This window comes from Saccopteryx leptura, chromosome 7 (genome assembly GCF_036850995.1).
Source record: "Saccopteryx leptura isolate mSacLep1 chromosome 7, mSacLep1_pri_phased_curated, whole genome shotgun sequence".
Lineage (NCBI taxonomy): Eukaryota > Metazoa > Chordata > Mammalia > Chiroptera > Emballonuridae > Saccopteryx > Saccopteryx leptura.
Genome location: NC_089509.1, coordinates 53662505 through 53685597, shown reverse-complemented (window position 1 = coordinate 53685597; position 23093 = coordinate 53662505). Strand labels below are relative to the sequence as shown.

The 23093-nt window shown below is 37.8% G+C and overlaps 1 long non-coding RNA gene and 1 pseudogene across 1 annotated transcript in view; one reads left to right on the top strand and one right to left on the bottom strand.

Moving 5' to 3' along the window:
• Nucleotides 1-17771, top strand: part of LOC136378672 (large ribosomal subunit protein uL24-like) — a 39998-nt pseudogene extending 22227 nt beyond the window's left edge.
• LOC136378656 (uncharacterized) overlaps nucleotides 1-23093 on the bottom strand; it is a 548249-nt gene that overhangs the window by 83477 nt on the left and 441679 nt on the right. The gene's annotated exons all lie outside the window — the stretch shown is intronic.

Here is a 23093-nt window from a genome sequence, read left to right as displayed (position 1 = left end):
ATTCTTCATCTGACAGTAAAGCTATTAAACCTAATCAAAGATTCAAAGCGAACTCACATTGCTTTTCAACACATTGCTAAAGAATCGTTTTAGCTGTACAACTAGCATAAAATGTCACAATCCTGACACTGCTGTTGAAGAAACCTGGTTTAAGGTATTTACACAACTTAAAAACTTGAAGTGAAGGGGAGTTACTTACCATAGGATAAGCCACTCTGCTTTTATTCTGGACACAGAGCCCCTGAAGTTGTAATCAATAACTGATTAAACGTTGATCTTTCAGGGCATTATAATCTGAAAATTTAGGACACTTATTTGCGATTGAAAGTATAGCCTGCTGGATGAGCGAAGGCTCACCTACACTAACAACAAAGTCAATGTTTGTTGTCTCTCACAAAATACAAGGACAAAGATTTCTTCTCAGGGAGTCAGTGGGACCAGGAGGTAAAGCACACAGTTCTATATTGAGAAGTGAAAATCCTGCCCATGGCATACTATTCCAGAACCTTGAGTGAAAGGAACAGATGGGCAGGAGGACGGGACATGAAGGCACAAAATATATAATTCCTAAGTTCCCTGAAGGTCACCTGGAGAAAGCCTATTTCTTTTGTCCTCATCAGTCTTTCAAAGGTATGAGTTGTAAGTTCAACTTGTTATAATACATCAAGCTATGAAAAGGTTGTGAAGCACGATTCTATAATTACTCATGTGAGTTCTTTGGGGGTTTAATCATGACTGTTTAAAAGGTGAAGCTTGTCTTCTAAGTTCAGCCCTTGGCCAGCATCACAGAAAGATGTGCAACTTACCTATGTCTGGCTCGCCTGTGTCCTACATATGCCTTTTGGACTGTAGATTCTGGAGCTCCAACTACTTCCACCTGACTCTCCATGCATACTCATCAGAGTCCAGAACACAGTAACTGCTAAATAAATGCATGTGGCTTAGAATTCTGCAAGAATGGTTTTCCTTACTTATTATTAAGCAGTATGAGAACACAAAGATAGAAATGCTGAGCTGTTCAAGGAAGACTTAATTTGGCATAACTGGTAATATCCTCTCAGCCCCTGGCCCACCAAGTTTGAGCTCAGATCCTTCTCTCATACACTCTATAAAAGTAAGTTATGGACATGAATATTTACTGTGGGAGCCCATAAAACTAACTTACAGAATTCTAGCTTCATACCTGACTTCAGTACCTGTCCTGGCTCCTTCTAATGTATGATCCATTCAGTTTCCCTTCTGAAATTCTGGGTCATGCATTCCCACACACTTGTCCACTTTGAAACTTCCCTTAGCCTTGGAGCCTTCAACCACCTCAGCTCAAAAAGTCCCTGCCCTAACCTTTAGCCTTTGATATCTCCCAACTTCGAACCCTACTTCATTATGATAAGGAGGAATTCTGACTCAAAAGGAATAATCTCAAAAAAAGCTCCATGAGACATTTTAATTTATTTTCTTCCTTGAAGCTTATGGATCTTTGAGAATTTCTAACAAAGGTGGGAGAAGAAACTCTTTTCATCAATGGTGAATTCCCTGGTTAATTTATCTCAGTGGATAACTGATTTCTTTCCTTAGGTGTTCTACATGAAAGTAACTGTCCCCGACCACCATCAACTGGCAATTTTTATAGCAATGGCTGAACATTATTTATAATGAAAAGGCTGAGCATTACTTTATGCTCTTGGTACATGACATTGTGCTCCATCTGTACTTCCCGGAGAGCTCACATCATACTCTACCTTGCATCATATTTATTACTTTATTTCCTTCTTGAAGCCCTTTGGTAGTTACATGGGCAGCTCTTTTGTTTCTCTTATTCCACTGTATTCCCCACAACACTAGTAATAAATTTATATAAGTAAGGACACTGGACATGTTTACTAAATATTAGGAGGCAAAGGAAGCATATACAAACATATCCAACTCTAGCATGGAGAAATGAAGATTTAACTCTTGAATTGAAATAAGACTTATGACCAGTTTTTGTGCCTAGTTTTAACAGTTATTATCAGAATTACATATATTTGTTCTAAAGTTCTGTAAATATAATAATAACCTCTAACCCCTGGCCTCCTTTTCGCTTTTGATCACTTACAAGTGAACTTCTATAATGCTTCCCACTCTCTGTGAGTCTTGTCTAATGTGATTCCATATGAAATTATGCAAGAAACTATACCTCCTGCTCTAGGTTCATAGGGTGTTCATGTGTATTTTTTTCCTCATTAAAAATAAAAATTCACAATGAGGAGTAAGGATGGGCAAAAATGGGAATTAGATGAGTTTCTCTTGAGCCTCTTCAAACTCCAGCTGTTCTTTCTCTCCTGCTGCAATGGCCTCCCACTGCTCTCTGGATGTTCTGTGACCTCATCTAGTCTCTACTCCTTTCAAACTGAATCTCTCCAGTTCTCTTGACAAAACCTGCTCTCGGGCTAGTGCTGTTGGAAAGAATCCAATATATGAATTAGTCATATGATGTTGATGAATGAGAACAGCTTAAGGCATCTTCTGACCCAGAGGGATTTGCATTTTGATAAGGGGCAATGTCCTAACCCAAAGGATCAAATTGCTAATGGTAGAATTTAAGTCTTGAGGGATAGCATCAAGGGTCATGAAGTCTCCCAACCCTATCATATTGGCTGCCAGCTCCAACAGTGCAGAGGGCTTTTGCTCCCTCACTGCTGTCCACCTTTATCACCATGAATAATCAAGAAGTTATTTCTATATAAGCCTCAAATGCTGATGCTCACAAATGCTGAACTCATTATAAAAGGGAACAGTGTCAACACAGTGACTCCACATAATTTCCAGATTTGGTGGGGGGGGGGGGAGAAGAAAGGAAAGCAGAAAGGGAGGGAGAAAAGCAGGAAAGAAGAAGAACCATCAACATAAGGAGTAAAAGAAATATCTCTGGTATCTGAATGTTATTACAGTATATCATCGGATATATAGAATGTATCCTTAACTCGACTTCTGTCATCAAACAGTATGTGTTAATCCAAATTCTTTATAAAATGAAAAGAGATTGTATTGTAATCTGTGGGGGAGGGGGACTTACGACACAATAAACTTAAGGGCTATGAAGCATAATATGTTAAAATTTAAAAACAAATTTTAGAATTGTAGCTCTGTAACTTAAGTTAGTGTATAACAAGAAATACTAAGTATGACCAATTATCACTGCTAAGAACAGTAGAAAGACAGTCCTGCAGTCACATACTTTTGAAGGAAGTCAATAAGAAATAAATCTGTTCAATAGCAGGAGATTTCAGCTGTATTTGTTGAACTCATGACTTTTTGAAAAACAATAAATCACACATTCACAGAATATGGTGCTGGCTTAGGTCATTCATGCTTTCTTACAGATGCAGGTAAAAAGATTTAGAAGATGATCCCTTACCAAATAAATCAAGGCTTGCACACAAATATTACTGCATTAACTCTTAACATTCTTAATTGAAGTTTGAAGCTTAATAAAGTCTCACTTTTTTTATAAATACATTTTTATTAATTTTAATGGGTGACATCAATAAATCAGGGTACATATATTCAAATAAAACATGTCCAGGTTATCTTGTCATTCAATTATGTTGCACACCCATCTCCCAAAGTCAGATTGTCCTCCGTCACCTTCTATCTAGTTTTCTTTGTGCCCCTCCCCCTCCCCCTCTCCCTCCTTCCCTCCCTCCACCCCCCATAACCCCACTCTTGTCCATGTCTCTTAGTCTCGTTTTTATGTCCCACCAATGTATGGAATCCTGCAGTTCTTGTTGTTGCTTTTTATTTACTTATTTCACTCCATATAATGTTATCAAGATCCCACCATTATGTTGTAAATGATCCGATGTCATCATTTCTTATGGCTGAATAGTATACCATGGTGTATATGTGCCACATCTTCTTTATCCAGTCTTCTATTTTTTTTTTACAGTGATTAAAACCTTTAAGCAAACTCTTGGCCAATACAGCAAGAATCCATAAAAGAGTAGTGTTCTTAACATGTTTACCAAGTCCAAGTTTAAAGTTTATGTCTTTAAAACAGGTAATGAATTAAAAAGTCATTTAAGTGAAAACCTCACTTAATTATATAGCATAAGTTTTATAGATATTCTACAATGAATAGAACAATAAAAATAGTGGTTACTAATGTAAACTACCTAGGGAAAGAATGAATTCTCTCCTCTATTTTTGATATGACTCTAATTACTTCCTAAGTCATCCTTTACTGCACTACTCTATTTTCATCTACAGTCAACTTAGGAGATTTGATGCAGATAAAGACCTAGATCTAATACAATTATATAGATAAAAGATGAAAATTATTAAAGAGAAGTTAAAAGACATGAGAATAATATTAGAACATTAATCATAGAAATGCAATTGTAGTTCCAGTTAGAAAGGTTGGAGATAAGGAGATATGAGCGTTAAATTCAAAATTTGGTAGAAAAATTTCAGAACTGATAAAAAACGTTAATCCATATATAAAAGAAGAACATCATAATAAGCAATACATTTTTGTAAATCCACAATGAGACATATCTAGCAAAACTGCAGAACATCAAAGATAAAGAGGGGTTCTTCAACATAGCCAGACAAAGACAGAAGAGTTCCAAAGGATACAAATTCGAATGTAAGATTCTGAAGAACAACAATGGGGCCACTAAACCAATAAAATAGTATCTTCAAAGTACTGAGAAAAAAATAATCTTCAGAATAAATATAAACTACCTCTTAAGAATGAAGATAAAATAGAAGTATTTCCCTTAAAAAACAAGACAAACAACTAACTAGAGATTCTAACAATAAGGCATTCACTAAGGAAATATTGAAGTTATAGTCTTCTTAGAAGAAGAAAAATGTTCTCAAAAGGAAAGTCTGAAATGTGAGAAACAGTGGTGGGAAAAAACCTGTTTAATAGCAGATAAATCTAAATAAACACTAATTATATAACCATAACAATTTCTAATTTAGGGAATAAAACAAGATAAATGGTAATGTGAAAGAAGAGAAGGTCAGCAATAATAAACATTATAGGGCCCATGATCCTTGTATAATTTTAGGTTAGGGTTAACATATTGATTAACATTAGACTTTATTGAGTATGATAGTAAAATTTCTAAGGCAACCACTAAAATATAAATAAAAGACTACCAAATCAGTAGAGGAAAAACAATGGAATAAAAAAATATCCCTTGTCAATCCAAAATACAAAGGGGCAAAACAGGGGCGAGAGGGAGGAAGATGCATAGAAAAAGTTTAAAGATGATTAAAACAACTCCAAGCAGTTTACTGATCACAACAAATGGAAATAATCTTAAATGACCAATTAAAAGTAGAGATTATTAAACTGCATATGAAAACAAACCCAGCCATTTGCTATGTATAAGAAGCTCTGAGAAAACAGACAAATTGACAATAAAAGGATAGGAAAGGTACACTGTGTAAATGTTAACCAATAATAGCTGGAGAACATAGAGAGAAGATGCAAATAAAAGATATTTGGGTATAAATGAGAACATACCTACAGTTTTAGCAAAGATTAAAGAACAACAAAAATATTCAGAGAAATTATGGCACTAATCTGGAAATTTAAACAAAATGAATAGGAGGTATATCTTATCAAAACTGATATAAAATATAGAAAATTGAAACAGTTTTATAACGATGAAAACACTTCAATTGAGAAATGGGCAAAGATAAGAACAAACATTTTAAGAGAGACATAATCACACATAAATATGTTTTTTGCTCAATTTCACTAGGAACCAGGGAAAGACAAATTAACATTAAAACGATAAACATTTTGTTTTTTCCTAATACGGCAGAAAGATATGAAGTCTGACTATACTCAGGGCTGCTACTGCTGATGTGTTTCAGTGCTGGCTGGTGTTTATTATTTATTTATTTTTTAATAATTTTATTTTTTTAATGGGGTGACATCAATAAATCAGGATACATATATTCAAAGATAACAAGTCCAGGTTATCTTGTCGTTCAATTATGTTGCATACCTACCACCCAAAGTCAGATTGTCCTCTGTCACCTTCTATCTTGTTTTCTTTGTGCCCCTCCCCACCCCCTTTCCCTCTCCCCCCCGTAACCACCACACTCTTATCAATGTCTCTTAGTTTCACTATTATGTCCCACCTACGTATGGAATAATACAGTTCCTGGTTTTTTCTGATTTACTTATTTCGCTTCGTATCATGTTATCAAGATCCCACCATTTTGCTGTAAATGTTCCGATGTCATCATTTCTTATGGCTGAGTAGTATTCCATAGTGTATATGTGCCACATCTTCTTTATCCAGTCATCTATTGATGGGCTTTTTGGTTGTTTCCATGTCCTGGCCACTGTGAACAATGCTGCAATAAACATGGGGCTGCATGTGTCTTTACGTATCAATGTTTCTGAGTTTTGGGGATATATACCCAGTAGAGGGATTGCTGGGTCATAAGGTAGTTCTATTTTCAGTTTTTTGAGGAACCACCATACTTGGCTGGTGTTTAAACTGTTACAACTACTGTTGGAAAAAATGGCGCTATCTTGAAAAATTGAACCTTTACAGATATAATTTTCAGCAACTCTTCTCCTAGGTATATACCTGAGAAACTCTTGATCATGCGCACTAGAAGACATTGCTTATAATAACAATCTGGACTGTTCATTAGCATGAGGGTAAACAAACGTGGCATACTTACATGGGCATATTAGACAGTGATAAAAATGAATAAACTATAGTTCTAATAACTACAGATAGATGTTAAATATAGTAGTCACAGAAAAAGCAAGTCATGAAGACTATCTGGAGTATAATTTTAATAGTTCAAAACCAAAGAAGACCAAGCAGTATATTGTTTAGAAACAATATATATGGCAGATAACTCGGAGCAAGAAGTAAAAAGCAGGTTAGAGGATAAGTAAAATACCTATGCAATAGTTTTACAATTATTTTAGTTCTGGCCTGACTGGTGGTGGTACAGTGCATAGAGTGTCGACCTGGAATGCTGAGGTCCCAGGTTCTAAATCCTGAGGTCGCTAGCTGGAGCATTGGGCCACTGGCTTAAGCGTGGTCACTGGTTTGAGCCCAAAGATCTCTGGCTTGAAGCCCAAGGTTGCTGGCTTGAGCAAGAAGCCACTTGCTCTTGACCCAGTCAAGGCACATATGATAAAGTGATCAGTGAACAACTAAAGTGCCCCAAGGATGAGTTGATGCTTCTCATCTGTCTCCCTTCCTGTCAGTCTCTTTTGCAAAAAAAAAAAAAGAAAATTACTTTAGTTCAGAGGTTGGGAACCTATGGCTTGTGAGCCAGATGTGGGTCTTTTGATGGCTGCATCTGGCTCTCAGACAAATCTTTAATAAAAAAAATAATAATATTAAAAATATAAAACATTCTCATGTACTACAATCCATTCATTTCCTACTGCTCATGTTCATGGTTGCAGGTGGCTGGAGACAATCACAGCTGTCCTCTGGGACAACACCAAATTTTTATTGGATAATGCATAATGTACACGGGGCGTTGTATGGCTCTCATGGAATTACATTTTAAAATATGTGGCGTTCATGGCTCTCTCAGCCAAAAAGGTTCCCGATCCCTGCTTTAGTTCTTTAAGTTGTTGATAGTTTCATAGATATCAATCATATTATTATTCATATCTTACATATTTATCTTTTTGACTATACAAATAATATATATTACAAAATTTAAAAACAGAACTATATCATTTTTGTGGTCACAGTTTTTTATGGCTCATTATTTACCAAATAAGTTTCTAAGCAATTAGCATGATTTTCTAGATGTAACTTCTTTCTATGTTGGGTTTAACATAGCACTTTTTTACAATGTTAAAACATTTCTTTCCTCACATATGCCATTATGTACTCATAGCTTCATCTTTCTGCTTTACTCTCCTTTCCAAATATACATTATATGCTTTTGTATAGTTTCTTGAACTATTTCTTCAGCTTTCAATGCCTTCACAAATCTTTCTCATCTGTCAAGACTGAGCTCTCTTCATCTCCCTAGTGAGGACTGACTTCTCCAGCATCAGTTCTCCCACTTCCTGTTACTTGTACCTACACAGCAGCGCAATCGGCATCCAGCAGGTAGGAAACAGCCAGCAAGCTGCATTGGTGAAGCTGTCTTTCATACCACAGTAGATAAAGACTTCACTTACAGCAATCTCGGAGCATGCATTAATGAGAAAGTTAGAGTAAAAAGCACTGAGAGTGAAGTGATCTCCTGGCAAGGACTAGATTGCAGCCAGAATAAGATATGCATAGAACAGCATCAATAAATAAACTACTTTAGTAAGAACTTCCAGTCTTTCAGAGTCATTATAGAGTCTGTTCTCTTCACCATGCCTGGCTGGGAACTGTCATCAATTCATCAATAAAGACAAATAAAAAGTATATATCAGCTCTCCATCTTATAGCATTAATATTTTGTGGCATATAATTTTTGTTATCCCATTATGTATCTTTGTATAGTTTCAATTAGTTCCTAAGTTGCTTTCATACAGCACTGAATTAAATTCATCCTGTTGCCAACATTGCTATAGTGAGCTAGATCTACTCTGCTATTGCAATCAAGATTTTGGTTCCCATATGGTCAAAGAACAGCACTCTTTAAAAAGCTTATTTCTCCAGATATGAGCTTCAAGCTACAAAGATGATTCAGTGTAGTTCACAGGTAGTCATTTAACAATGGCATACAAGCTTTTGGGGCCTGAAGGCAGTGGGAGCGGACCACCCTGACAGGGAGGAGAATTTTATCACTGCACTGATATTATTTAGAATTGACAGTGAATGGAGATAATGAAAAGACTAACTTTTGATCAATTTTATGATTTTTAAAAATTCTCCTTAAACAATACCCCCCTCGGCCCTGGCCGGTTGGCTCAGCGGTAGAGCGTCGGCCTGGCGTGCAGGGGACCCGGGTTCGATTCCCGGCCAGGGCACATAGGACAAGCGCCCATTTGCTTCTCCACCCCCTCCTTCCTCTCTGTCTCTCTCTTCCCCTCCCGCAGCCAAGGCTCCATTGGAGCAAAGATGGCTCGAGCGCTGGGGATGGCTCCTTGGCCTCTGCCCCAGGCGCTAGAGTGGCTCTGGTCACAGCAGAGCGACGCCCTGGGGGAGGGCAGAGCATCGCCCCCTGGTGGGCAGAGCGTCGCCCCTGGTGGGCGTGCCAGGTGGAACCCGGTCGGGCATATGCGGGAGTCTGTCTGACTGTCTCTCCCCGTTTCCAGCTTCAGAAAAATACAAAACAAAACAAAACAAAAAAACAATACCCCCCTCACTTCCCGCATCTGGGATGGACCACTCTCGCCTCATCATCACTCCACCTTGGTATTTACTCTCCGTTTCTCACCAGATTGCAACTTCTTTGGGGGCTTGAAAGAAATCTTAATTATTTTTGGATGGCAAAGCCTAACATCGAGTAGATTCTTAGTAGATGTTTAAGAAAGCAATTTCATTTGTTAGGATGTGCTTAGTGACATGTAACCAAACATCCAATTTACATGGATATTAACAAGGAAGCAGATACACTGACTCACAAGAGAAACAGGTTCAGTCCAACCATGTTATTGAACATTCACCTTCTTCTCTGCTTCTTTATTCTACCTGCTGGTGTCAGATCATCCATACTGGGTGGCACAAAAGTAGGTTATAGTTGTTTTGTTTGCAGTATGAAAAATAATACAATAATTAATAAATAATAATACAAGAATAAGTCCTGTGTTTTGCATACTCACAAATGTTAAGACTACTTTTGCCCCACTCTTTATAGATACGATCTGGCTGGAACAACTCCAGAGGCTGCCGGAGTCCTGTCCGTGACAGAGAGAATGAATAAGAGTAACCTCAGAAGCTACCGCCATAAGAACAAGGAAGTTTCTTTTCCATGTTGAATTCTCTAATTTCATTGCCCTGGCCTGGGTCATGTACTCACCTCTGAATCATGACACCTAGAGCCAGGGAAGAAGGGAGCTCCTCCTAGAGACTAAAAGAAAAACTGCAATATTTACTAGCTAAAGTGGGAATGGAAGTTGAGAGGGCACTGCAGCGCCCCCCAAAGGAATAATGTATAATTAATTTTATAATAGGGTCTGAAGGCAGGTTTTGGCTTTGAACAGAACTTACAATATTGAATAAAGCCTAAAAATATCAAATATATGCAAACCATCCCTAGCACAATTTTTATTTACAACTGTGGTTGTTTGTATTTCTAATATTTTACTTTTCAGAGCATTTGCATAAAGATGCTTTTATCTGTCCCTTGCTATCATTCGTTGCCCACTTAGTTGTTCCATCTATTTGTGTACTCGCTGGGTTGCTTCCCTGTGTGCCTTGACCCATGACTTCGGTGTGCTGGGATGATGCTCTGTACACTGAGCTGCATGACCAGGGTACTTTTGACAGCAGCTTTCAGCCAAAGTTCTTAGCCTTGGCACTATAAACAAACATTTCCTGATTCACATCTCTAAGGTTTTCCCACATGTTTTCCTTCTTTGGACTGAGGAAGCTACTATATTTTTATGGATATCTCTCTGATCTTAGGGATTACTTAAACTTCCTCACTACATCAAGCTGTCCTGTAAGTCAGTGGTCCCCAACCCTGGGGCCGTGGACCAGTACCCATCCGTGGGCCATTTGGTACCAGTCTGCAGAGAAAGAATAAATAACTTATATTATTTCTGTTTTATTTATATTTAAGTCTGAACAATGTTTTATTTTTTAAAAATGACCAGATTCCCTCTGTTACATCCATCTAAGACTCACTCTTAACGCTTGTCTCGGTCATGTGATACATTTATCCATCCCACCCTAATGGCCCGTCCGTGAAAATATTTTCTGACATTAAACCGGTCCGTGTCCCAAAAAAGGTTGGGGACCACTGCTGTAAGTTACACCAGAGCTATTTATAAATATTAAATTTAGAAATTACATTTACTTAGGAAAAAAGTTATGAACAACAATTTCATTTTAAAGTATCCCCATTTGATAGGGTACAGATTAGAAGTTTAGAATTATAACTAATTTATCCTTCATCACAACCTCTCCCCCTCATACCAACTGTTATAGCTTAGGCAGCTGAAAAGAAATCAGTTCAATCTAGAACAAAAGTACAAGGGAAATGGAACTTGGGTTGGTATTCACCAGCATAAAACTGAAAAGTTGGGTAGGTTGAGCTTAGAGAGACAGATTAGTTCACATCTAACCATAAAGGAATGACTGTTTCTAATATATAATAGTGTCTTAATAGTTATACATTTCAATCCGAAAGCTATCAGAGAAACCTGGAAATAGTGAATGCCAGAAAATGAAAGATGTTAAGAACACATAGAATTCAAAGGCAATTGTTTCTTGGTTTCAAATTTAGACAAGAGTTGGTTCCACATGGAAATAAAGAAATGATAATCAGAAGGGAAAGTGTGAGTTTTCTCTAAAACTTGGAGCTATGCAGAAAGGCTAAGAAATCTTAAGGCGCTATTTGAAATCTCTTTTCAGAGATTTGAGTCGCAACCCTGTTTTTCTGGAGAGGGATTCTAAACTATTTATTGTGTTTGTACATTCCTGTGTGTGCATGTCACATTAAAAGATATTAAGGGTATATGAGATTGAAAGAAGAAAAACATATAAAAAGAAATACCACTGTGGTAACTTCTTTGGAAAATATCACCTGAAGAAAACTAAGGATGAAACTGAGCCCTGCTTCAGAATAAATGTTCAGTAGATTTTAGCATCGTCTTTGTGTTCATCATTAAGACCGATTTTAGTGCATTTTAGAAATGAATGTAAATTTCTTACTCATTGACACATATCTATATACTGTTGCATTCAATCAAGAAAGGTTCCTTATCAATTCGAAATGTCACCTCTCTAACATGTTGGTATTATTTATATTCCCTAAAACTTGAGTGGAGTTTTGTTCTTGTCAAAACATTTCCTTATGAGTTATCTCATTAGTTCTTGCATGAGTTTTCTTTTATTCTTTATTGTGATAAAAAATCAACATAAAATTTACCATCTTAACTATTTTTTTAAGAGAAAGAAAATGAGAGAGAAACATCAATTTATTGTCCCACTTATTTATGCATTTATTGGTTGATTCAGTTATGTGCCTTAACTGGGGATAGAGCCTATAACTTTTGCGTATTGGGACGAAGCTCTAACCGACTGAGCTACTTGACTCGGGAAGTCCATCTAACTATTTTCTTTTTGAGACAGAGACATAGAGACAGAGAGATAGGAAGGGAGAGAGATGAGAAGCATCAACTCATAGTTGTGTCACTTTAGTTGCTCATTGATTGCTTCTCATACGTGCTTTGATGGAGGGGAGCGATGCTTTAGCCGAGCCAGTGACCCCTTGCTCAAGCCAGCCACCTTGGGCTTCATACCAATGAGCTTGGGATCATGTCAATGATCTTGAGCTCAAGTCTGCAACCCCATGCTCAAGCTGGAGAGCCTACACTCAAATCAGATGAGCCCATGCTCAAGCCAGCAACCTTAAAGTTATGAACCTGGGACCTCAGCACCCCAGGTCCATGCTCTATCCACTATGCCACCACCTGTCAGGCTGTCCATCTAACATTTTACGTGGACAGTTCCATAACGTTAAGTACATTCATATTTTTGCACAACAGATCTCTGGAACTTATACTTGCCAAACAAACTGTACACTCTTTGAATAACAACTAGTCCTTATCACCTCCCTCCAGCCTCTGACAACTATCTTTCTGTTTCTAAGAGTTAAACTACTTTAGATATCATACATGAGTAGAATCATACAATGTTTATGACTGGCTTATTTCACTTAGCATAATGTCTTCAAGTTTCATCTATGTTGTAGCATATGACAGTTTTATTCTTTTTAAGGCTGATCAATATTCCATTGTAGATGTACCATATTTTGTTTATCCATTTATCTGTCAGTGAACATTTAGATTGCTTTCACTTTTTGGCAACTGTAAATAATTGCAAGGATTTTCTTAAAAACCCATTCATGTCATTTTAAAACTCAAGTATAAGAGCTGAGAGTTGACACTACTGTTATTATAAATTCTTCTCTCTAGTCCTCCTTTTCTTACTGGAGGCTTCTTAAGTAGAGGAAACACTGGCGCTCGGGCTCAGGAATCTTAGAACTTTTTTGAGGGGGAGGTTGTAACCATTAAGCTTCTCTGTGCCAATTCATGGGCTCTCAAGTCTGGAAAAGGCATCTACTTTAATCAATCACCCTATATTTAAATTTCCTTTTCAAAATTTATGCCAAGTGTTTTTCTGACCTATGTTATAAACTGCAATGATGTTAACCTATCATTACATTGAGGCACAACTGCCACCATGAGATTGTTTTAATAGAGAATTCTTCTTTAATCTAGGCTGACATGCAGTGTCCACTGGCTTTACTCTGCTAGGAACTGAATGTTTGTGTCCCCCAAATTCATATGTTGAAAACCTAATGAAATGGTATTGAAAGATGTGCCTTTGGGAAGTGATTAGGTCATGAGGGTAGAGCTCCCATGGTGGGACTAGTGTCCTTATAAGAAGAAGATTAGAGAAGCCCTTTCTGATCTCTGCCATGTAAGGATACAAGTGATGACTAACAGCAGACCAAGTTGTATCCTTACCAGATATTGGTTCTGCCAACATCTTAATCATTGACTTTCTAGCCTCCAGAACCATAAGAATAAGTATTTGTTCTTTAAGCTACCTAGTCAATTGTCTCTTGCTATAGCAGCCCAAACTGACTAAGACACACTCCTTGGATTCATAAAGAACATGTCATAGATTCACAGAGTATCAAAGAACCTTGGAAATACCATCTTCTAGACCCCTCTATTCACAGGCTCATTTAATTTCCTTCAGCCAGTTCTTTAAGTATCTGAAACAGGATCATATTGAGTCTTCTATTCTCCTGGCTAAACATTTTTGACTCCTAAGATTCCTCTTCAACTGAAGGGGCTGTGGGCCCTTTGGCCTTCAAATCACTCTTTTCTGAACATACTTCAATTGATTTGTATTTCTTTTAAACTATAAGACCTAGACTGAGCAATACTCAGCCTTTCCATGTTGACATGATCTACTAATCCACACCTTTTATATATGACTATTTGACCAACTATGAATTCAATGAATACAAATTAAGAGCTCAAGCTGTGTAGTCAGAAACGTGTTGGTTTGAAGCCAAGCTTTTTATTAGTTGTATGACACAGGAAAATTAACTAATAGCATTAAGCTTTTGTTCCTTCATCCACCTGATAGAAATTATGTAGTACTAACCTCACATAACAAAGTAAAGTACTTAGCACAGTACCTGGCACATGGTAAATAATTAATGTAAGTTTATATAAGTCTACACTTCCCCACATATTCAGAATTGACATTGTGAGTGACAAGGGGATCTAAAGAATTGAAGGAGAAATAATTATTGGAATTATATATTTTTAAATCTGCATTGCTTGTAAGAATTGTTTTATCAAAAGAGTGGAAATCATTAATTGCTTTAACCCTGTAAAAAGAATTTATTAGAATGAGTTAATTGGTTTTATTTAGTTTAGAGTCTTAACCTATGGAATTTCTTCTAGTTGAGTTCATGAAATTCTTTATATTTATTAATCCAGTTCAACAGACACCTGCTGTTTCTGTATGAGCAATCATTAACTGGATATGCTGACCTGCATTTTTAAGACGGCTCTCTCCTTTTCCCACCAATACTACTGTGAAGCCCCAATACACTCTGGAGAAGGAGTTCTATATGTACTATAGCGATGACAAGGCATTGATGAACATTTTCCAGCCATGCTGAATTACCTTTTGGCATAACCCTTCTGGTACTTGGGCTACATTGGTATGTTATCCACATCTTCAATGAAACAGAATTTTCGTTGTTCTTAAATATGGCACTAAAACATATTTTTAGTGTTAAATTTCCACTTCAAATTTCTCAAGAAACATGGTTAGATAGTGAAAACATGTGGAGTTGGAGTTGTCAGTGTGGGGCCTGAGGCCAGCTGGCTATGGTTCAAATCCTGGAGCTTCCACCCTCCAGCTATGTAACTTGGACAAATTATTTTACCTATGCTATCCTTTGGTCTCTCATCAATAAAATGGAAATAACAATATTACCTACTTCAGAAAGCTGCTATAAATGAAATGTATAAGAAATGCTTACTACAGGGTCTGGCTCAATAATGTTTCTCTTCCTTCTACTCCTTCTTCCTCTTTATCTTTTTCATCATCATCAAAATCTGGATTCATAGATAACGCTATCATTTACTAGGTGACCACTGGCAAGTTACTTAACCATCCTATGCCTCCCCTTTGTCATCCTTTTAAAAGGTATAGTTGTAAGTACTTTATAGGCAAATTGTAAAATTAAATAAAGTCATGTATCTAAAGCACTTGGGACAGAGTAGAAGCTCAGATGACTCATTATATATTATTTATTTCCCTTAATGTCCTCAACACCTTTTCCATTCTTTACTGATTATATATAGAATATATATATATGTAATCTGTAGGAGAGATGTATGTGTGTTTTTCACACCTACCTTTGAGACAGTAAAAATGTTTCTCAAATATTATGCTATATATTATCAAATATAAGCAGTTCCTGCTAAGAGGCAAAGGTAGAAATAGATTGAAATTCATATTCTCACCGATCTTGCTCAGTGGTTGGCCAATTGAGATGTTTAGCTGCTGTTGGGGCAAGAGGTCTCTAGACAGTCTATTGGAATTTCATCTGCCAAATGCTGGAGTTAGCAGAGACCAAGGAAATATATTAAAAAGGCATGGCTCCCAGAATTTATTGGCAAGTCTAAAGTAATAAAAAAGCAAAATTTGATATAACCCAGGGCTCTTCCGACTATCATCATTTTTCACCTTTGCCACATCCTCTCTAGCTGACCTAAGCTATTTCTCAGTGTGGTTTTGGAAATTGGAAGGGGTAGGGGGAGGTTTAATGCCTTGCTTGAGCATGCTTTTACTTGGCTCAGGATGACTTATATTTCAAATTGTATTCCTTTCTCCAGAGATAGTTGGAATTCTGTTGGCATGGCTTGTTAAAAAATATAAAACCACGTGCAAACTCAGTTACTTGAAAAGAAAGTGAGAAGATGATGGCAGCCTAAGCAGAAAGGGAAGAGAAATAATATGCTGAATATATTAAAAATAAGGAGTGGCAGAAATATGATAGGTATTTGGAAATAGTTGAAAATCAAGCAAAGAAAAATGAATGGCATAACAAACACAAAAGAGAAAAACAGAATCAAAGATGCAAAAACAATATGATAAAAAGCAGTCAACAGATTGAGTACATATTTTTGTCTCCTTTGTACATTATCTGCTTTATTTAATAGAAAAGATATTCTTGAGTGATATTTGAAGAACTGGATGATGAAAGAGAAGGAAATTTTGGAGGATAATCTTTCATAATTGATTCTCAGTTCTCTAAGATCCTTATTTGAGTACTGTTTAAAAGTGACCACTGCAGCCATTAGGACTGCCAGTGCAACTTCTAGTGCCCTCAGGAACAAATGGATAGTAGTGCTGATTTTCTGGCCAAGGACTCACATGATGCATGGGGCTCTCACTCACATAATTTATTTTTTGCTGATGTCTGAGTAATCTCTGAAGTTTCCCACACATTCAGGACAGAAACTGAAAAGTTGCTACTGCCTCAGAGCAATAATGGCCTGGAAATTGCTTTGACTTGATGTTACAGCAGCAGCCACAAGAAAACAAACTTGTAAACTGGTAGGAAATGAAATCAAAGACCACTGCTATTTTTTTTCCTTTTCTTTATGTCTTGGCTTGAGTGAATAATGACTGGACCAATATATGTTTACTTCCTTACTGATTGGCTCTAGAATACATCACTCAGGAATTTATACTGCAGGACATTCCCTAGACTCATGTTTCTGAATCTTTGTAGCAACCAATAATTTTTATTGACTTGTAAATATAACTCTCAAATGTCAATGATTCAACGAGGCCAATGTCCTGCCTGTGCATGACTGAGTGACATGTTGTTAAAGACTTGAACAGTCTGGTCTCTTCTGACTCATTCTATGACCTTGAACTTACACTGCCTGCTTTTACTTTCCTGGCCTTGCAAGCTGGGTAATATTACATAGGTTAAACCAGGAAATGGCAAAATGCCTGGTGCTCTCAAGTGAAGTTAGTCGAATAAGATCACCATGTCAATGGCCTTTGCCTAGCACACTGAGGGTGGGGGCAGAAGGAAGAATAAGGTTTCATGGATCCTGTTAATCACTGCAAAATCTTTCCTCAAGACTATCTTCTGCCTCTTCCCTTTTGTGGCTATCATAGATACAGTCAAAGTGAAGTTCAATCCTTTTGTGACTTCTGACTGGAGCAAGAACCATAAAAGGCATTTCAATTCACCTTCCCACATTTAGAGGAAGATTATGTTTTCTCCTCTTTTCAAAGGGCTGAGACAGAAGTACAAAGTTTGATCCATGCCCATCCAAAAGGATGGTGAAATTCAGGTAGTGTGAGGACATTACAAAGGGCATCAAATTGGCAAAGTAGTCCAGGTTTACGGGAAGAAGTATGTCCTCTTCACTGAACAAGTGCAAGAGGAGAAAGCTAATGGTTCATGTGGGCATTCACCCCAGCAATTCACCCCAGACTAAGGCTGGACAAAGACTGCAGAAAGATTCTAAATGTAAAGCCAAATCACACCAAGTAGGAAAGGAAAAGGGCAAATACAAGGAATAAACAACTGAGAAGATGCAGGAATAAAGTAATCTTATGTACAACTGTCATTAAAAATTTTAAATGAAAAAAATAAAAAAAGATTATCAGTCTTGTTTGTGGAAGCCTGAGCCAAAGACTAACTGCTCTGAAGAATGTTGAGCTCCATAGTAGAATGATGGACTTGAGTTCTCCTACTGATTTCACCAGCCATCAGCTTTGCACTCGTGGCAAGTCATTTGAAATCTCTCTGTGCCTCTGTTGCTAGTGTGTAAGAATGGAGATAGTATGCCTTACAAGATGGTAGTGGTAATCAAAGTTTATTCAATTAAAATAGGAACTATCTAAATAAATGAGGAACCAAGAAGTAGGCTACTATAATGATTAAGAGCACACTGAAGCCAAACTGCTTGGATGAGAAACGTCCAAGAAGTCATCCATGTAAGTGAAAGTGTAGGTGCTCAGAGACCTCCCTCATGTGCCTGCTTTCAGAGATCCTGAGATTCTGCTGATAAAAACTCAGGTTCTCTTCTCACCTCCACCCAACAACTCTCCCAAAACTGCTCTCAGAGGGGTTGCGGACAAACCTCCTCACGGTCAGATCCAGCAGACCCTTTTTAGTCCAGCCCTACCACTTACCCACTGTGGGACTTCCCATTGCCTTCAATTGTTTCTAATAATGGTGGGTCGTGCCATTATACATTTGTCCTAACCTTTAGAATGTGCAAGAACAAGAGTAAGCCTATGCTCTTGCACATTCTAATGTAGACTATGGATTTGGGGTGAAATGGTGTGTTAATGCAGGTTCAAATGTATCACTCTGATGGGCAGAGTCTCTGCTTGTGTAGGGGCAGCACGTATATGGGAAATCTCTGTATGATCTGCTAAATTTTGCTGTGGATCTAAAACTGCTCTAAAAAAAAAGAGAAAACCCATGTCTAGATCACAGGGTATTATAAGGATTACAAAAATGTAACATCTCTAAAGAATAAAGAACTTAGTCCATCCCAAATACAGCAAACACTCCAAAAAACAGTGGCTGTTACCAGAGAATAATTTCTAATGAATCTCCCAGACAATATTCTTTGCTCCTTCTTTTTCCTTTTACTTAATTATCTTTAATATAGGACCATGACAGATTGTTATGTCAATAGACTACCAATACCACATATAAAAGAGCAATACCTTCCATTAAAAAACATGGTTTTGCTTATACAAAGTAAATAACCAATTCAACTCCCTTTTCATTCTCCTCCCGTTTCTGTCTCTTTCCCCTACTCTATTCAGTTATGGGTTTCCTACCATATTGACCACTGTTTTTATCCTACACAGACACACTAGGGACTTACAATGGAAGCAGCTGTTGTACTGAAGTTACAGCCACACCATTAGATTCAGCAGTTTCCAACCAACTAGCCTATTTCCAAGTGAAGTTAAATTCTTGACAATGGTAGATCTTACTGCATGGTGGCTTCACTGCTTTGGAAAGGCTCACCAGGACTTAATTCTGGCCATCTGTTGAAAGTGTGAAACTGTAATTGTCTGCAGTGAGTACTGTGAGTCCAAATAGGTTCAACTTCTAATTATGTCAGTACCACTCACAGCTCTTACTATTTTCTTTTTAATGTGGTGCCCCAAATGAGAAGATCTGACAGAAAGTTCTACCATAATATTTTACAATATCAATAAAGCTTATTCACATGTCCAATTTACAATTTTATGCCTTTTAATATATCCTACTTTTGGCTGTGTTGACTTGTGTGGACTGAGTTTACAAAAATATTCAGATCACAAAATGTCTGTTCCAATTAAAGGCATTTTGCATTTGTTTTATCACATGGCATCAGGTTTCACATTGAGCTAAGAGTTTTGTTCTTAGCCATATTCATACAGAAAAGCTTTATATAAGTCACAGTAGTGTGTATAAAACACTTCCTTTCAAGTTAGTACAGAAAGGCTTAATGAAAATGTTTCACCAAATCATCCCAGGTCAAAAGCAAAGCGAAAATTTCTCAAGTAAGTTGTGAGGTCAGAAGGGACCAAAATTCTGCTGCTCTGAAACTGCTTTTTGGGATATTGCTTTTGAGCTATTTATTAAGAAGCAAAAGGCTCAGAGTGAAACTTTGATCCTCCTCTCTTTACTGCCCTAAAGCTTCAGACAGAGAAAGCCAATTGAGGAAGGATATCTTAGGATGCTGCGTTAGCCCTAATTTGAATTAAGTATGGTAAACAAGATGGCTTCAGACAGGTGTCTTTTGGTCAGAAACCCTCTGTGTCCCAGAGTTTCTGTGTCTTAAGGGGATTTTCCTGTCTTGTGAGTTTCCCTCTTTCTCAACTACATGTAAATCGTCCACTCTCACTTCTGAAATCTAATACACTGTCCCCGTCCCACACACACTCTCACTTTTCTCCTTTGTCCAAAAATGTCTTATACACTCACTGTTGCCTCACTGTCTTTGGAAGTTTCATGGATTGATCATGTCTATGCACTTGTATTAAACTTTGGTTTTCTCCTGTTAAGCTGTCTCTGATAATTTTTCTTAAAGAATCACAATTCTGGCTCTGGCCGGTTGGCTCAGTGTAGAGCGTCGGCCTGGTGTGCAGGAGTCCCGGGTTCAATTCCCGGCCAGGGCACACAGGAGAAGTGCCCATCTGCTTCTCCACCCCTCCCCCTCTCCTTCCTCTCTGTCTCTCTTCCCCTCTTGCAGCCAAGGCTCCATTGGAGCAAAGTTGGCCTGGGCGCTGAGGATGGCTCCATGGCCTCTGCCTCAGGCGCTAGAATGGCTCTGGTTGCAACAGAGCAATGCCCCAGATGGGCAGAGCATTGCCCCCTGGTGGGCATGCCGGGTGGATCCTGGTCAGGTGCATGCGGGAGTCTGTCTGACTGCCTCCCCGTTTCCAACTTCAGAAAAATACAAAAAAAAAAAAAAAAAGAATCACAATTTTTTCTTCTTAATTTATTGATTTTAAAGAGAGAGGAAGAGAAAAAGAAAGAGAAACATTGATTTGTTGTTCTACTTATTTATGCATTCACTGTTTGATTCTTGTGTGTGCCTTGACTGTGTGTTGTATCAGGACAACACTTTACACAACTGAGCTAGCCAGCCAGAGCTCTGTTAATCTGACAAGTAGCCCAGCCAGAAGAGTTTAGAAGGTGGGAGAAAAAGTAGACACACACACAGACACACACACAGACACACACACACACACACACACACACTATCGGCTGAGGAATGGGGAGAACAGAATTTTTGGAAAAGATACCTCCTGACAGGGCAAAGTCTGGACAAATCCACTTGCACATAGGGAGCCATCAAGCACCACTATTTTGATTCTGAGTCATTAGCCCATGATCTCATTTGTAAGCAGGAAAGAAAGTGAAACAGCAATAAAGAAGGGGCCTCGAGTTGGAAGTGTTTGGTTTTAAATCATATTGTGTAAATGGGAGATGTCTGTAGTGAAACAGACTGGTTTTCTTTAAGCACAAGAGAGGGTGACCTCAAATAGCTTTAGAAAAGAGCCAAGTGAATCTGGCAGTTTGAAGAGGGAGACAGAATGATAGTAATGTGACCAAATAAAAGATGCTAGAGTTACAAACTCATTTGAAACAACAGCAATACCAGGCTAAAAGTGAGCAATCCTGACTCCATATAGAGAAAGAACTGTTTAAATGCAAAAAAGAGGGAAAGTGCCTGGTTAGCCTTGGAAGTTGGTGATCTTGGAGGTACAGAGGAAATGGTGCTTCTAAAAACTGAATGTGCAGAGAAATGTAGAGTGACATGTAACAGGTGTTCAATATATATCTGAGAAGTAAGGAAAGAAGTGAAGCTGTGTGTAACATCAGAATAACACTGGCTAACATTTAATGACTACGAATCATTTTACAGATGGAAAAACTGACCTTCAGAGAAATTAAATATTTGCCCATGTTAATGCAGCTAGTCTAACCTAATAGATTACAGAACCAAGCATCTTCATTCCTATAGTTTAGTGGCTAAGGATGTGCTCACGGGAGCCATTTTCCAGAGTTCGAGCCCCCACCCTACCATTTACTAGCTTGAGTGACTTACAGAATCTCTTACAGCTCTGTTAGCCCCATCTTCAAAATGGGGAAGGTACTATATAGTTGCTATTAATTGTTTGAGTGCCCCTCGAATCATATGTTGAAGCCCTAATCCCCAATATAGTGGTATTTGGAGATGGAGTCCTTCAGAGGTAGTTAGGTTTAGACAAGGTTATTAGGGTGGAGCCTCAATGATTGGGTTAGTGTCGTCATAAAGAGAGAAAGGGGCCTCTCTCTGCATGTAAGAAAACAGTGAGAAGGCAGCTGGCTGTGACCTAAGAAGACCCAGTCATATTGGCACCCTGATCTTGGACTCCCAGCCTCCAGAACTATGAGAAAGAAATTGTTTTAAGCCACCCATCTATAGTATTCTGCTGTAACTGCCTGAGTTGACTAAGGTGCTAGTACACCCTTTCATAGGTTTATTTCGAGGATTATTTGCGACTGTCTTTAACTGTCTTTAGAAAACACTGAGTATAGAGTATGGTGCATTGTAAGTACTTAATAAATGCTAGCTATTAATATCATTAAAATCTCAGCTATGGCTTTTGTGTGTATTGTTTTTAGATTAACAGGAACAAAATATCACATTTCTGAGCAAAACTTAAAGTTGAAACATTTTTTTAGATACTGAGACTTATTCTTTACCTGTCCAATAACAACACATTTTGTGATTCATTATTTCTTGTGTGGAAACACACGGATGGTGGTAGAGAGGCATGATATGTAGTGTACAGGGCATGGGTTTTGACCAGAATGCCGGCTTCAATCTCAACTCCGTTAGTGGCTGCAGAGCCTTTGACAAACCCGTTATGTTTTCAAGCCTCAGTCTCTGCTTTGGTAAAAGAGTTCTGAAAAACACCCCATCTCAGTAGATGGTAGATTTCAAAATATTTTGTAAATGGTAAACCACTGTACAAATATTAGTCTCTATGTTAATACTACAAGAAGGTTTGATAAAGGAAGAAAACAACACTGTGCTAGCAAAGTTTAGAGTGTTCTAATTTGGGAATGGTGGCAGACCCCATTAAGAACTGAGGCACATCGTACTACATTTAGTTTAAAACAAAAAAGTGAAATATGATTCAACCTCAGAAAAACATAACTTGGTTTACATGAAGAAAGGACTCTGAAATAGATTTAGGGAAACCTAGAGAGAAACCCTGTAGATGAGCAGAGGTAATAGTAAATCGGAAAATAGATCTCAGCTTTTACCATGTCATGCACATTTCTATTTTAGGCTTTTATTGAGAGCGGTGGGCTCCTTTCTTCCTTTTGGAGCTGGCACAATGCTAGCCCAACACCCT